This window comes from Thamnophis sirtalis, unplaced genomic scaffold, assembly GCF_051295495.1.
Source record: "Thamnophis sirtalis isolate CommonGarterSnake01/CBP01778 unplaced genomic scaffold, rThaSir2_p1.2 scaffold_4, whole genome shotgun sequence".
NCBI lineage: Eukaryota > Metazoa > Chordata > Lepidosauria > Squamata > Natricidae > Thamnophis > Thamnophis sirtalis.
The window spans coordinates 120017510-120032283 of record NW_028261384.1 but is presented as its reverse complement, the minus strand read 5'-3'; the positions used below and the strand labels follow the sequence as shown (position 1 = coordinate 120032283).

The window sequence follows — 14774 nt, the reverse complement described above, 5'->3', positions numbered from 1 at the left end:
TGTAAATGACCAAGTGTGGATTAGCCAGTGTGATTTTTGAAATTGTTTGTGTGAAATTGACTATGTAATCTTACTTGCGTGTGTAGACAGGCCTTTTCTGCTTCAGATGCTCCAAAATAGTTCTTGCAACATCACCTAAATTCCTCAATAGGCAACAACAGAGAGAAATATATAGGCAGCTGAGCCTAACATATTTTGTAAGAAAATATGGGGATTGCTGGAACAGAACAGCACATCATCACAATTCACATAAGCTGTCCAGCTATATTGTTCTAATCTAAGAGGTATTTTAACCCCAAATGTGGCGGAAATATTTGCTGGAATGTATTGATGTCTTCTTTTGCTAGTGCATTGGATTCATTGACCCTTCCCAGACTCAAAAAAACTCAGAAACTGACATTTGCTATGTAAACCACAAGTCACATTGATTACCTCACTACACACCTTTAGGATAAACACTGACATTATTCACCATTAGTTAAACAATAGGTATTTGCTTTGCATCTCCCTGTATTAACATTCTGCTTATGTAATTAGTACACCCTTATGCATTCTATCAGAAATTGTGACTCTTGTGTACAAACTGTGTAAAGGCCTCTCTGAAAGCTACAATCACCAACTGTAGATACTGCCCAATTGCCAAGAAAATAACTTAAGGTTCACACACACTGCCCTAAGCCATGACCTGATTAACAAATAATTATTATCTACAATGGACTACCCTTGAAAACCACCCAGAAATTTTAACTGGTTCAGAATGCAGTGGAATGAGCAATGGTGGAATTGCCTCATAATGCCCACTTGGCCCTCCAGCTTCATGAATTGCACTGGTTCTAGTGGCTAGGTTTATGGGTATCAAAGTGCATGTTATCAAATGTCTGTGGAGATTTTCAGTTATCCAGGTAATTGTTTCAAATATGCTCTTTCTCAAAAAGCAATTAGACTGTTTGTTCTCTGAGGAAGAAGACATTTTGCTTCTCTTTGAAGAAGCTTCATCGGCTCTGGCCCAACTTCTTGGATGAACCAGAACCGATGAAGCTTCTTGGATGAGGAGCAAAATGTCTTCTTCTTCCTTAAGGAAAACCAGTCGAATTACTTTTTGAAAAAACACCTTTGAGTGCTGGCTATCAACTATAAAATCCTACATGAAATGTGGTCCAGTTATTTGAGGGACTACCTACCTCTCATGGTTTCTCCTAGCCCAGTGTTTCTCAACCTTGGCAACTTGAAGACGTCTGGATTTCAACTCCCAGAATTCCCCAACCAGCAAATGGGAGTTGAAGTCCAGACGTCTTCAAGTTGCCAAGGTTGAGAAACACTGTCCTAGCCACTACGAACCGACAGAGTGGGCATATTCCAGGCCCCTTTGATTAAACAGTGTCATCTTTCCATCATCTGGAGTGAGGTCCTCTTGAAATCCAGATGGCTCCCAGCCTGACATTCCGGTTTACTTTAAAGACCTGGCTGTAAGGTGGGGTAAGGTGGCGGAAAGCTATTGTTTGACATATGTTTGACATATGTTGTATATGTTTTGGTTGGATGTCTGGATTTCCCATCTCGTTTATTTACTTTATTGTATTTTATTTCCTTGTTGTAGTTCAATTGAGTTTTCTTTACGTTGTAGGCTGCCCAGTTTGAAGTTGAACAGTGCCAAAATTGAATAAATAAATTTTATTAGAGACTGGGACTGGCAATATAGAATTCTTTCTCAGGGCAATTATTTCGTCTCTTAAATAGGAAATGCAAATAAAATTAACATTAATACTATGGAATGCATTTTAATAAGTTAATAAGTACTACCGTCAGTCAAAGCAATTCAAATCTTAATCACAGCCACAAGGCTTTTTGGCCTTTTAGTTAAGATTGAGTACAGAATTATAATTAAGACTGTCTGACAGACAAGACTATATATATATATAGTATTTCTTATTTCTTATTTCTTATTTCTTTCTGTTCCAGAGAAACACTATATTTTGGGAAAGTGTGTGTGTGTTTGTGAGAGAGAGAGAGAGGGGCGGCGGGAAGAGAGAGAATAATACTGGACATGTTTGTCTTTTTGAATTCTCTGATATAATCTTTTTTTTTTTTGTCAATACTATCTGAAGTCTCCTTGAAGCCTATGCTGCATTAATCTTTCCAGGCTTGATTTAGTTATGGATGAAGTTTCAGGAGTTAAAAAGAGAGAGCAAAGAAAAGAGAATTGAATGAATTATTTCAGTTTTTCCTAGGGAAGACTTAAATGAACTTTTAAGAGATGAAATGTCTCTTCCTATAGCTTAAAATCTTGTTTACTCCCAGCACAGTTCATGTTGTACATTGTGTAAGATGCAACTCATCTTCTTTCCTTTGACATGTTGACTGCATCCTCCCCTTTTGAGGCCTGAGAAAGTTTCTACTTTCCTTTTTTTTGCTCATAAATGTTGAATGCAGCATCAACACATACAAATATAGCAAGAGTATCTCATCACTCTGGATGGGGAAATGATCACAGGCCAATTTGTTGAGTCACTTCAATCTCTAAAAGTAGCATGGGGAACCTTTCCTCTCGGCCTTGCTCCAGCTAATTTCATTGATGGTGGTTCTGTTTGGTCATCTCCTGTGGACTTTTGCTGCATCACTGCCAGCGTGACCTTGGTATGATGGAGTGGGACATTCATCTACCACGAGAGGGCAGAATAGCGCTGGCAAAAGAGAGAAGGAAAGGAAGAAGAAATCTGATCTGTTAGAGTTTAAAGACTCATAGATTTATTGCACCATAAGCTTTATGCATCACACTCTATTTCAGATATATCTGACATGTCATGTTAGCGTGTGTGTGTGTGTGTGTGTGTGTGCGCGCGCGCGTGCAGGATAGTATGTGAAGGCTTGTTCCCATCATCTTGTTTTTTGCATGCATGCGTGCCTCAATTAATTCTTTCAAATTGATGTGAGCCTTAGAGTGCCAAAGTTAGACTTTTGGCAGCATTTGCTATTTCCTGCACATCCAGATGGGTATTTGAACAAGGACCAAGAGTAGTGATGCCGCTTATAAACTCGACCTTTCATCTAAGTTGGGTGCAGGGTAAGCCAGATGGTAAGATGTCTGTTGAGTAGATTATACCACAACATACATACTTGCATCCGACATGGAGACACAGGTACCCATGATTGGCATTTCTGTGGTGACATCAACCCATCTATGTCATCATTTTGCTATCCTCTTGATCTGCTGCAGACACTGCTGCATTTAACAGCTCCACTCTTGCTTGCAATTCACTTAGAGATATAAACAATGGGATAGTGGTAGGGAAACTGTACTTCTCACAGCCCTGCCTTGTGGGAAATGTCCGTTGATTCCTGTCCAGTTCTTAAGAAAAACAATCCTGTGGTAGAGGTGTTTGCTTAAGAGCCCTTGAGGAAGGTTGGGCTGAGAGAGAGTGACTGGCCCAAGCTCACTCAATTGGCGTTCATGCCTAACGTGGGACTAGAATTCAGTCTTCTGGCTTCTAGCCTGGTGCCTTAAACACTAGACCAAACTTGCTCTTTAATTCTGGCAAATAATACACATCAGAAAACAATGAACTGATAATATCTCCAATTAAACATTATTTAAATTAACAGCCATTAAAAGTACAATTAAACTAAAATTGACGGTGCCATACCACAAAGATCTCCAGATTTAAATACAAGAAAGCTAAACCATTAGGCTTTCCAGAATATTAAAATTTTGGGTGCCACCTGAATTTTGGAGAGTAGCATGTTTCAGAGAGAGGTATCTCTCTTATAAGAAGCTGCTTGGAGATCCTGACTCTTTTAAGTTTCCAGAAGAGGACCCCACACCAAATCTTCTTGAGCTGACTGAATTGGAAGAGATGATCCTGTAGATAAACTGGATCCAAGAATTTTAAGACCAACAGATTGTGAAACCAGGACCCGAATTGTGTTCAGAAATCTATTTCCAGCCAGCTCAGCACCCACAGTGTAGCTATAGAGGGTCTCACTGGTTGAGTCCAAGGAAGTTTGAAGAGTGGGGTCAGAAATGGTGGCCTCAGCAATCCAATCATAACTCCATCTGGTTTGTTTGTGTGCCATATTTCTGAACTTTTAATGTGCCATAGGCTTTGTTTTAGAGCAAATTGTCAAACTGGCACAAGATTCCTGATCAGAAGGAGTCCTGGGACTATGAGAGACTGTGACTGCATTCACTCCAATTGCTAAACTAAAAGCTAAAAATAAAAAATAATAATACCTTCACAGAATGTTTATGTCCCAGAACCAAAACAGAGTCATGATAGTTTGATTCACACAACACTCTAAAACAGAGTTTCTCAACCTTGGCAACTGTCCAGATATCTTCAAGTTGCCAAGGTTGAGAAACACTGCTCTAAAACAACACCTGGGTTTCCTACAACATACTGGACCACACATGTCCAACCTATTAGCCCAGAGAGGTTGTTGTCTGAACCCAACCTAGATGCCATAATAGGAAGTCTCACCTGTACCCAATTTTTCTAACTTGAATCTGGGAGATAGACTAAAAATAAAGTCAAAAGCAACATGAGGTGGAGTGACAGCCCGTCCGGTAAGAGAAACTCCAGCAGCACTCACTCAGGGATGCAAGGATTTGAAAGGCGCTTCCAGGTAGCCTTGGACGGTGTCATTCTTGCGCAGCTAGTTTCCCCCTCCCCTCCAAAGTACCAAGTTTGGGAATCTCTGGTTCTGCGATTGAAGGAAGGGCTGATGGGAGGGAAAGAGGGTCCTGATGGAGAGCTAGGACTGGAAAGGAGAGAATGCATAACTTCTGTTTTGCTTCACCCCTCTTCCCCAGAGGGTCTAGCCTCTGACGTCATCCTAGTCCCCCCCCCCAGTAGACAATAGACCTCATTCATCCTCCCCCTTCCCCCTCTCACCCTCTCCCCGAACTGTTCCCACATAAAGAAGCCCATTCAGCTTCTCAGAGGGCCCCCTCCGCTCTGCTTCCTGTGGTTGGTGAGCTCGTCTGTCAGTCAATTCTCCCCCCCTCCTCCTCCCGACTCCAAAGGGGTGTGCGGGTCTGCCCTTTCAAGCCTCTCTTCTTGCAGTCGAAGATTCCCCCCTCAGAGCAGCATTGCGGCCACACCTTCTCCTCTCCGATTGGGTGGGGTGGGCGGGGTTACATCGGCCGGACTCCTCCCTCTAGCCATTGGCAGCTCAGTTGCGGCTGGGCTTTGGAGGCATCGGGATAGCGCTCAGCGATCTGTTAAGGTACCGTAAAGCTTATTCGTTATTTTCCCCTCCTTTAAAAAAATAATAATAATAGAATTTTCTGTATGGTTGCCTTTTGGCTTTTTACCCCCCCTTGAATCTGGCGAGTCTGCAGAATCGGCGAGAGGGGAGAGTCTCTGGGTCCGCAAAATCTGCCTTTACCGTATGAAAGGCTAAATTGCTGATGGATTGTGCAGAGGTGTGTCCTTTTCAGTTAATTGGGGTGAGCTTAATTAAATCCCTCAGAGGGCAGAAAAGATGGCATTTAGCTTGCACTGGGTGGAGAAATCAGCACAGGTTATTTTCTTATTGCTTCCCCTAATTAAAAAGAAACCCAAATTACTTATGATTTTCCCATCCACCTTTACCTGAAAATGGGCTGAGTGAGAAAAAAACAGACAGCTTGTATCCAGTCGCACATTATGTGGCCCATGATGGTGAAATTGGTCCCCTGCTTTCCTTTGCCCTCGTTTGTCTAGCTAAATGCCTAGTTTTTGTTCACCAATCTGAGCCTTTAATTCCCTTTCCTCTGTGGCTCTGCTACCTGCTTATGTCCACTATTCATCTGTCAGTTTCCCCCAACCAGATATTCTCTAAATATATGTATCTCATCATCCTTAACTCTCCCAACCTGGTATCCTCCAGAGATTTCAGACTGCAGCTTCCATGTTAGCTGAAGATTATGGAAAAGCATCTGCAGGGAGGAGAATACATGGTTGAGGAAGACTTCATCATGCCCTTCCCAGCTGCCAAATTTCTGCAGAGTCCTTTATGACCAAGCTCACTCCTTCCTCCATCCCTGCTTAAATTTCCTTCTGAGCTTTGCTTCTTATGGATAGACATTCCTTTCTCTTCGTTCAGCCAGTGACTCTGTAGTATAAAAATGCCACTGCTTTGAAGGGGTAGAAATCATTGTGCTTGCCAGAGAGAACATACCTTTATGAGGCCATGGCTTTCTTTATAAAGTTTTTGTTGTTGTTTCCTGAGTGGGTCATTGTGTCTAATTATGAAGCTTGATTAATGAGAAGAGATGTTGACATACAGTGAATTGGCATCACTGAAGGGGACTTCATTTGGAGGCATTTGGAAATGACAAAGGAGAATGTATTACAGCTGCTGTTGTATTATCCATATTGCAGGACTTATGTCAAGAAGCGGCTTGGCCTAGCGTGGAGACCCAAGTAGCTTAAGATAGGCTTCGGTTTCAGAGACTTTATTCTGCTATTCTTTGCAACATTCCCCCCCCCCCAAACTCATGACATTGCATGCACTTTCTTACATGTATATATCTGCCATATAATAAGGAGACTGACTACCCATGAATGAGTCATCCCATGGCAGCAAAATGTAATGGGTGCACACATTCTTTGGATTTAAAACAAAGCACTTGGAATTTCTCTGTGTTGTTCTCAAAATAATACCAGCTATTCCTGGAATGTAGATGTATTTTTCTAGAATGAGAAAGGCGACATTCTTAAATTGAGGTTTTGAGGTTTTCTGCATGTGTCTAACCTCTAATTTAAAGCAGCTGGGAAAAAGTCTGAATTTAATTAAGCCAATTAGGTATTTTATTTGACTGTCCACCAAAATGAACAAATCAGATCTTGGAATGTTTAGCATTTGGAACTTGCTATGTCAACAGAATGGAGAATTCCAAAGGTGGGTAGCAATGTTAGTCTGTTAGAAAGAAAATAACAAAGTGTTCACTGGCCCTTAAAGAGAAATACTTTATATGGCATAGAGTTCTGTTATGAACTAGAGGTAATTTCTGAAAATGGAAGAACAGAAGAGTGGAAACTCTTGAACTCTGTGCTGGGCCTCAAAAGAAAAAGGGATGAGAATATGCAAAAGATTAAATTTAACAGTGCTTGGATATTTGAAGTTTGTGATCATTAAGCCCCCTCTCTAAAACTAGGTTTTTTAATTAATAGAAATGCTAAAGTAGAAATTTATTTCTACTTTATTAAAACTAATTTGGTAGAGTATTTATTTTCCTTTATATTTGCTACTCAAATCAAATTTAAGTGCTATTTGAGACATTTGCTGGCTGTTTGGTTCCTCATATTTGAAAGAACTGAATATTCTATTTTTGATTGGGAATGCATGTGTTTTAATGTTTCTGTGGCTGGAGATGCTGGCAGATATTTTATGGGAAAGGTGAAAGAACTAGCCACTTTAAGAAGAAATATGCTGATTTAGGGTTTTTTCCTCTGTGGGTTAGGTAATGGACTGGAAGAGTGGTTTTTCCCCCCTTTTTCTGAAGTGGGTTCTAAATAATCTGGTTGAACGTGGCACTTGAGAAGAGAGCTAGTTGCTTTTCGTCATTTCTCAAGGGTTTTTTCCTATAGGCCTTGTTTATGCTGGACTTGAGTTACGTTGTACGTTGTCGGCAATTGATATTTATAGCAGCAACCGGCATGCGAGTGCCATGAAAGCAGCCTGCTCCCTGTTCCATCCCCCACCCAGCCCTCCTGGATGGGACAGAGATCTTGACAGAAAGCATTAGGGCGGTTGAGACTCTGTATGAACTGCCTGGGAAAACAATTAGCAGGCTTGCGGTAACCCCTCGGGAAAAGCGTAGGAGCCATGTGGGCAGGCTCAGAGGTTGTATACTCTCAGACACACACACACACACACACACACACACACACACACGTCCTCGCAGACAGTGACACACATTTGAGTTGGGTTTGTTATTTCAGCCTATGACTGTGATAGCTATAAAGATAGCGACTGTCAGCCTAGAGAGCCTTCGAGTATTCCCAAGGCCTGGCGCCCAGCCACTTACTTTCCAAAAGTTGGTTCTGTTTGTCTCCTTGCTCTAAAGCAGTTTCCCCAAACATTGTATGGAATCCTAGAACCCTCTGAAGTTCCATGAGATCCTAAGGGGTGGGGGGTGTAAAAAAATCAATGAAAAGCAGCCAGTTTATAATAATTAGAATTTTATCTTTCGCATGGGCGTTCTCAAGAATCACATTAAAAAAAAAAAAAACTTGCCACAGCCTGAATAAGTTTGAAACCCCCTGCCTTAATACATTCAGTGCGTATTACATTGTGTATTGCACAATCCCAAGTTCAAAACTTACTCTCTTGTGATTTTCTCCTCTTTGCTTGCTTTTTAAGAGCCCCGTCTTACTATTATAATCCTCTAATTTAGTTTTCTTCAATGAGTGCTTCCCTCAGATGGGTATGGTTCCCATATTCAATTCAATTTTTTTTTACTACCAGTTCTGTGGGCGTGGCTGGGTGGGCGTGTCAGGGGAAGGGTACTGCAAAATCTCCATTCCCACCCCACTCTGGGGCCATCCAGAGGTGGTATTTGCCATCATCTTCAGCCAGGACAGAGATGGTAAATAGTACTGCTATAGATAACATCACCCTTTTCACAAATAAGGCAGCCTTTCTGACTTCAGATTATGATGACTTAGGGAGGGAGGAAGGAAAAAAGAGAAAGGAAGAAAGAAAGAATGAAAGAAAAAGAAAAAGGAAAGAAAGAAAAAAGAAAGAACTGAGTGTCTGTAGGGAGATATATAATGGAGATATTGCTTTAAGGAAATTGAATATGTGTCGTCTCTACAGAGAATATATTGTGGGGCCTGTCTGGTTGTGGACTGGCATGGAGGATCAAATTAGTCCCATTTTATAGGCCTGACATGCATTCAGAAGGTTTCTAAACGTGTTCATTGATTTTATTTGCAGCAGAACCATCAGCCAGATGAGTATATAATTGAATCTCACTGCCTTAATCGGATTTGAGTGTGTTGAAATGGTCACACCTGGGGAGCCAGGTGTCATGTACTTGTTTGTGGCCATAAAAATGGAAGATCATCCCTCTGAGACTGGCTGAACGTGTATTTTTGAAATGGGAATGTGAGTTTGCTGCTTAATTATTGAATGGAGGGTTGGTACTTTCTACCATGGCAGCTGATACAGTGCTGTGTTATAGGAATAGAACCATGGAATAACTTAGTTCATTAGGCACACTTTGTTTGTGTGCAAGCAAATAATTTGAAAGTGAAATAATTGTGCTGCAGTATGAAAATGCAGAGCTGTGCTTATTGTATTTGCCTTTCATCTCTCTCTCTCCCTCCCTCCCTCCCTCTCTCTCTCTCTCTCTCTCTCTCCTTTCTCTTTTGCCTTGATCTAAAAGATAAAGAAAAGAAGAATAGGCTATAAGGTTCAAGAAAATCAGGATTGTGGCTTTACGTGCAGTGACAGATTATTTGATATGCTGGAGCAAAACCTGAGAAAGGATTAGTCTCCCTATCTCTTTCCCACATCAAATGCAAGTTTTGTCATCGGTACTACCTTTGGACCTGGGAGTGTGATTGCTGCCATAATGATAATAATTCTCCTGGTTGTCCTTCTTTAGCCTTAAAAGGTGTGTGTATTTGTATGTGGGGTTGTAGTCCAAATGGAGAGTGTTGATAAGGTAGAAGATGAGCAGGCTGAGCTGGAAGGTGGAGTTAAATGTGTCATCTGTTTGGAATAATTGCACGGCTCAAGTCTTCCCCCTGTGAATTCTGTTGACCCTGATTTAGTGCCAATTTAGCTTTGACCGTTAGTTGACCAGATTCTTCTCTATAGGTAGCAATAATAAAATCTTCTGTTCTTTGAACTCAACAAATGCTCCTAGTTATTTGCACCGGGCAAAAGCAGTTGTTTGTGCCAGTCAAATGTGGTGGGGAGAGTGGAATGCCATGGGTTCTTGCTTGCTCCATGACAGTTGCTTCCTGCCATGGCTAAATGGGTCATGGGGGGAGTGGTCCCAGACATTTCATAGTGTCATTGATGGAGTGTGACACCCCTCCTTACCAAAAGGGGAATACTCACTTATTTTTCTTAATGACAGTCTGCCTTGCTCACCAAAGTTTAACCAAGTAATATTTACAGTCCTTGGTCAATGATAAAGGATGGAGTCATACAGGATATTACTTGGGTTGATGGAGGTAAGATAATTGTGGAAGTTCTTGGGCTCCTGCTGGGTGAAGGAAGCTACTGTCTCAGGTCCAGGAAGAGGCCCCTCAGATGTTGCTCCTAAATTCATTTGGGAATGGTGTGTGTTAGCTTTTGAGATGGATTGCTCTGAGATTTGTTGTATCCTCTCATGAGGGGGGGGGAGTCGAGGGGGGATTGTTGAAACAAGAAGTTTGGACAGATGAAAAACAAAGGCGGATCATTCTCAACCCAGATGAGATCTAATCAAGCAAGCTGAGTGTGCAGTTCGGGCCACCACCTTCTAGGGGTTAAGGCAATAGGAGAGGCAGCCCCCGCCAAAAAATATTCTAGTCATCCCAAGCAAAACAAAATCCTGTGGTTATGTGAACTAACAATTATAGCAAAGCTTCAGTCCCCAAAATGTCGGTTCCTGTTCTTAACTCACTCAAGTCCGTCCTTTCAACTTTTGATCTGCTACCACCTCCTCCTGGCCAAGGGAACTCAACAGTCCTGGCACCCAACCCCTCTCTCTGTTTGAATACTGGGCACCACTCCCTTCTGACTCCTTGTCTTCAACCAGCTTTGAAGATGTGATATTTCAACTGGCACCTCTGCCCAGATCTGTGTTTTTTGCCTTTTTACCCACACCACACCCCAGAAGGAGACGCATTTGGAACCAATTACCCCTGGGCATGGTGCCATGCCTTGTGGCTTCCTTTTGGAAGATGCAGGATAGATCAGCTCCCTGGGCCTAAGAGCTCTGTATTTTTTCAGTATAATGCAAATGTCCCAAAGATTTATTATATCCCCTTCCCTCTCTCTCTCATTTCCTTCTCCTTCGTCCAAGACCGCCCATCTGCGTTTTTCACTTTGTCCATTTGGTGCCTGGAAGGCGAGGGCTTGAAGCTATCCTTGCTGATCAGGTTGCTGTGTGTGCCAGTGCCAGCTGGGTTGTGGGTTTTTCAAGGGCATTCTTGTGATTCCATTGCGGGCACTGCCAGTCTTAGGGCACCATTGACCTTAGTGGGGCTTTGGCAAGCAGCTTGCAGGGGGCGGGATGGCGAGTAGGAAATACCGTATAGGTGCTTTCATTGATCAGTCTTTGCAGGACTGATGGGCAACAATAATTAAAGTACCTTTACAGGAAAATATGTTGATCAGCACATTTGCACATAGTTTCCATTTGCATGGGTTGAAATCCAGAGTACATTATGAGCCATAGATCACCCAATAGTTTAGATTTCACACCCTGCCAGCCTCAGCCAACATGGCCAATGGCAAGGGATTATAGGAGCTGTAGTATCAAAACATTCAAAGAGCATTAGGTTATCTTTAAAAGGATTCGGATTATATCAGCTTTATATCAAGCTAAGTACTAAATTGGAACTCCTATTCCTTACAGGTAGTTCTTGATTTACAACCATTCATTTAATGACTGTTTGAAGTTATAATAACACTGAAAAAGTGACTCATGGCCATTTTCCACCCTTAGGACCGTTGCAGCATCTCCATGGTCACATGATCAAAATTCAGATGCTTGATAACTGGCTCGTATTTATGACGGTTGCATTCTCCTGGGGTCATGTGATCACCTTTTGCGACAAGCAAAGTCAATGGGGAAGCCACATTCACTTAACGACTGTGCTACTAGTGTCCGGGTTCCAAGTAATAAATTCATAGCAAGCAAGTCTCAAAGAATACTTTTACTTGGAATTATCATATTGGCACATATCTGGAGAAAACCGACTCTAATGTCTCCTGCGGTTTTCACTTAATTAAAAGTAAAAGTTTCCCCACTTTCTCAAGACAATCAGTCACGTGGTCCAATCACAAAACAGGTTTGCAGTCGGGTGACATCACTCTGCCTTCTTCCGACCAGGTGTGAGAATGTCCTTGGTTCTCAAGAGAAAAATGTTGTTTTGGCTGTATATGTTCCCCTCTATTTCAATTCCCCCCTCCCTCAGCTCCAGTATGGCAACACTAAGCGGTCAAAAAAATGGCTTCAGCCTCAGGGTTGACAAGTAGCTTAACAACTGCAGTGATTCACTTAACAACTCTGGCAAGAAAGGTTGTAAAATGGGACAAAGCTCACTGAACAATTGTCTTGCTTGGAAATAGAAATTCTGGGCTCAATTGTGGTCGTAAGTCAAGGACTACCTGTATCTACTGAGGCTTACTTCTTTCCCCCAAAATTGCTCACTCCCAATCTCAGTTTTCAGTAGAATTATTACGTATAACATGCAACATTCCAGATGCTGATAAATCACAGTCTCCCAGCATCACCAATGAGAACCCGGATTGTTGTTGGGGGCAATATGCTGACTCTGTAAACCGCTTAGAGAGGGCTGAAAGCCCTATGAAGCGGTATATAAGCCTAACTATTGCTATTGCTATTAATAGGGAATGCTGGGAAATGTAGTTCTGCAAGCACTTGGACAGCCAGATTGGAGGAGTATCTCCTAAAGTCTCAAAGTTCCTTCCATTTCTCTCAGTGCTCGCAAGTGGGATCCTCTTTCCTTTTTTAAAGAAATCTGATTTCTAGGGAAGGGTATTGTCAAGCAAGGGACTCCTCCATTAATTCCCCAAGAGGATTTGAGGCAATTATTTGCCACCACTTAATAGCCTCACCCTGGGAATGCCCATCAAATTAATGAGCCAAAGAGAGCACTTCTGGTTCGTTAGTGCCAGGTTTGTTAGTGCCACTCGACTGGGCACCGTTGGGCAGGACTCGGGAGTAGCTTGGCGCCTGTCTCGCCTCTGACTCGTTTGGCTAGGTCTTGTCCAATCCCCAGAGGTGGGGTGGGAGTGTGACCTAGTGGGAGGCAGCATGGAATGTGCTGGGAGCTGGGAGGAGAAGGAAGTTGGCGTGTGAATGAGCGCATAAAGGAGGCTCGTCTCAGGACTCCTGGGTTTGTTTAGGAAGGGATTTGGCTTGGCATCTTTGGATTCATGACTGCTCCGAGCACAAAGGCTGGGCCCAAATGCAGGGGTGGCTTACCTCATGAGCTGGTAATTGCGGTGTAAAGGCAATGCATTCCTACCCACCATTTTTGAAGGGTTTTTTTTTTGGTAAACAAGTTTATCGAATGAAGTAATCCAAAGCTTTGGGATTTTCAAAGGAAAAGTTGGAATAATAGAAAGCCAGGAAAGATAGTGGGGCAGTCTTGCAGAAATGTTGGGACTAAATTTCCCCTGCAGCACTTGAATAACTTATATTCACAGCTCTCCTGCCTCTGTTTTTTTCTCCATAACCATAACCAGGGGTGGGCTCAAAAATGTCAGCAACGGATTCTCTGCCCGGTTGCTGGGTGGGCATGGCCTAGTCATCCTCCTGCATCCTGGAAGGGGGGGGGGGTCGCCTTTCCCAGGCTTCGGAGACTTTCCTCAAGCCTCTGGGAGGGTGAAAACTGGCTCCCTTGGGCTCCGGAGGCCCTTCTGGAACTTCGGGGAGGCCCATTTCCCCCCCCCTCCCTGAGCCTCCGTGCGGGCCCTGCATTTACCTCACATCCAAAATGGGCCGCGTGGAGACTCCTGGGAAGGGTAGGCCGGGAGGGGCCAGGCCGGAGTGGGATTTGGAGGTTCTCCAAACCAGCCATAATGTTAGTTCCTGAACCCGGCCAAACCCATAGTAGCCCACCCCTGACCACAATCCTGTGAGGTGGTTTGGGCTGAGAGGTAAGGGACCTGCCTCAGTGAGCTTGGGTGGCTGAGGGTAGACTTGAACCCGGGTCTCCCTGCTCCTAGTTCAACTCTTAAATCTCTACTATCCAACAATGACTTTCTCAAGGCACCGGCCTGAGGAAAGCTGATATGAATAAAAAGTCGAGCGCCTAAGGGAAAAATGTGTATGAAAGGAAGTTCTAAAAGGTGTAGGAACTGGAATGCCACGTGTAGGTCAGAATTCTAGTAGGTTTAGAAAGCGAATAACCACCAATGTTTGACTATAGAGATTCTCAGTCATCCAGGTCATGGTGGTCCCAAAGGTGCTTTTTCCAGAGGCAACTGGACTTTGTGGTTTTTCTTTGAAGACCTGTCGCTTCTCATCCAAGAAGCTTCTTCAGCTCTGACTGAAGTATTCAGCCCCACCCTCCACTCAGAGCTGAAGAAGCTTCTTGGATGAGAAGCAAAACGTGTTCAAAGAATAACAAGGAAGTCCAGTTGCCTCTGGAAAAAGCACCTTCGGGACACCGGTGTTTGACTTTTTAGGTAAGCATTTGGGAGCATGGAAAGCAATAAATCCCAGGTAAATACAAGAGATCCCTTCTGTGAAATAGAAGATATACTGGTTGAGGAATAAGTTGCCGTGAATTCAGACCTTCCTGGCGGAGCTGTGGGAGGCCGTTTGTGGGTAATAGAGAATTAACCGCTGTGTAAAAAAGCAGGTATGGTTTCTTAAGAGCCCAGTGTTAACCAGAAAGCAGGTAGTAGTTACTGGGTTCTGGGCAGGGGTGTGGCAGCCTCAGCAGGTGGTTGCCAGGTGCAGAAACATTCAACGTTGCACCTGTCTTGGTTGGAAGCCAAAGGGTGTCACCGCCCTTTGGTCTTCTGGGAATAACTGGAGCCATTTTCCATAACTCTAGCCTGTTTAGCCCTCTGCTGATTCTCTTCCTCCT

General features: G+C 43.1%; 1 protein-coding gene across 11 annotated transcripts in view; it reads left to right on the top strand.

The window, feature by feature from the left end:
- Window positions 1-5140: 5140 nt before the first annotated feature.
- Window positions 5141-14774, top strand: part of LOC106553386 (myosin-10) — an 87384-nt gene continuing 77750 nt past the window's right edge. For all 11 annotated transcript variants that reach the window (XM_087713939.1, XM_087713938.1, XM_014071864.2 and 8 more), the window contains exon 1: window positions 5141-5223. The gene's annotated coding sequence lies outside the window, so the exon portion shown is untranslated. The remainder of the gene's footprint in view (window positions 5224-14774) is intronic.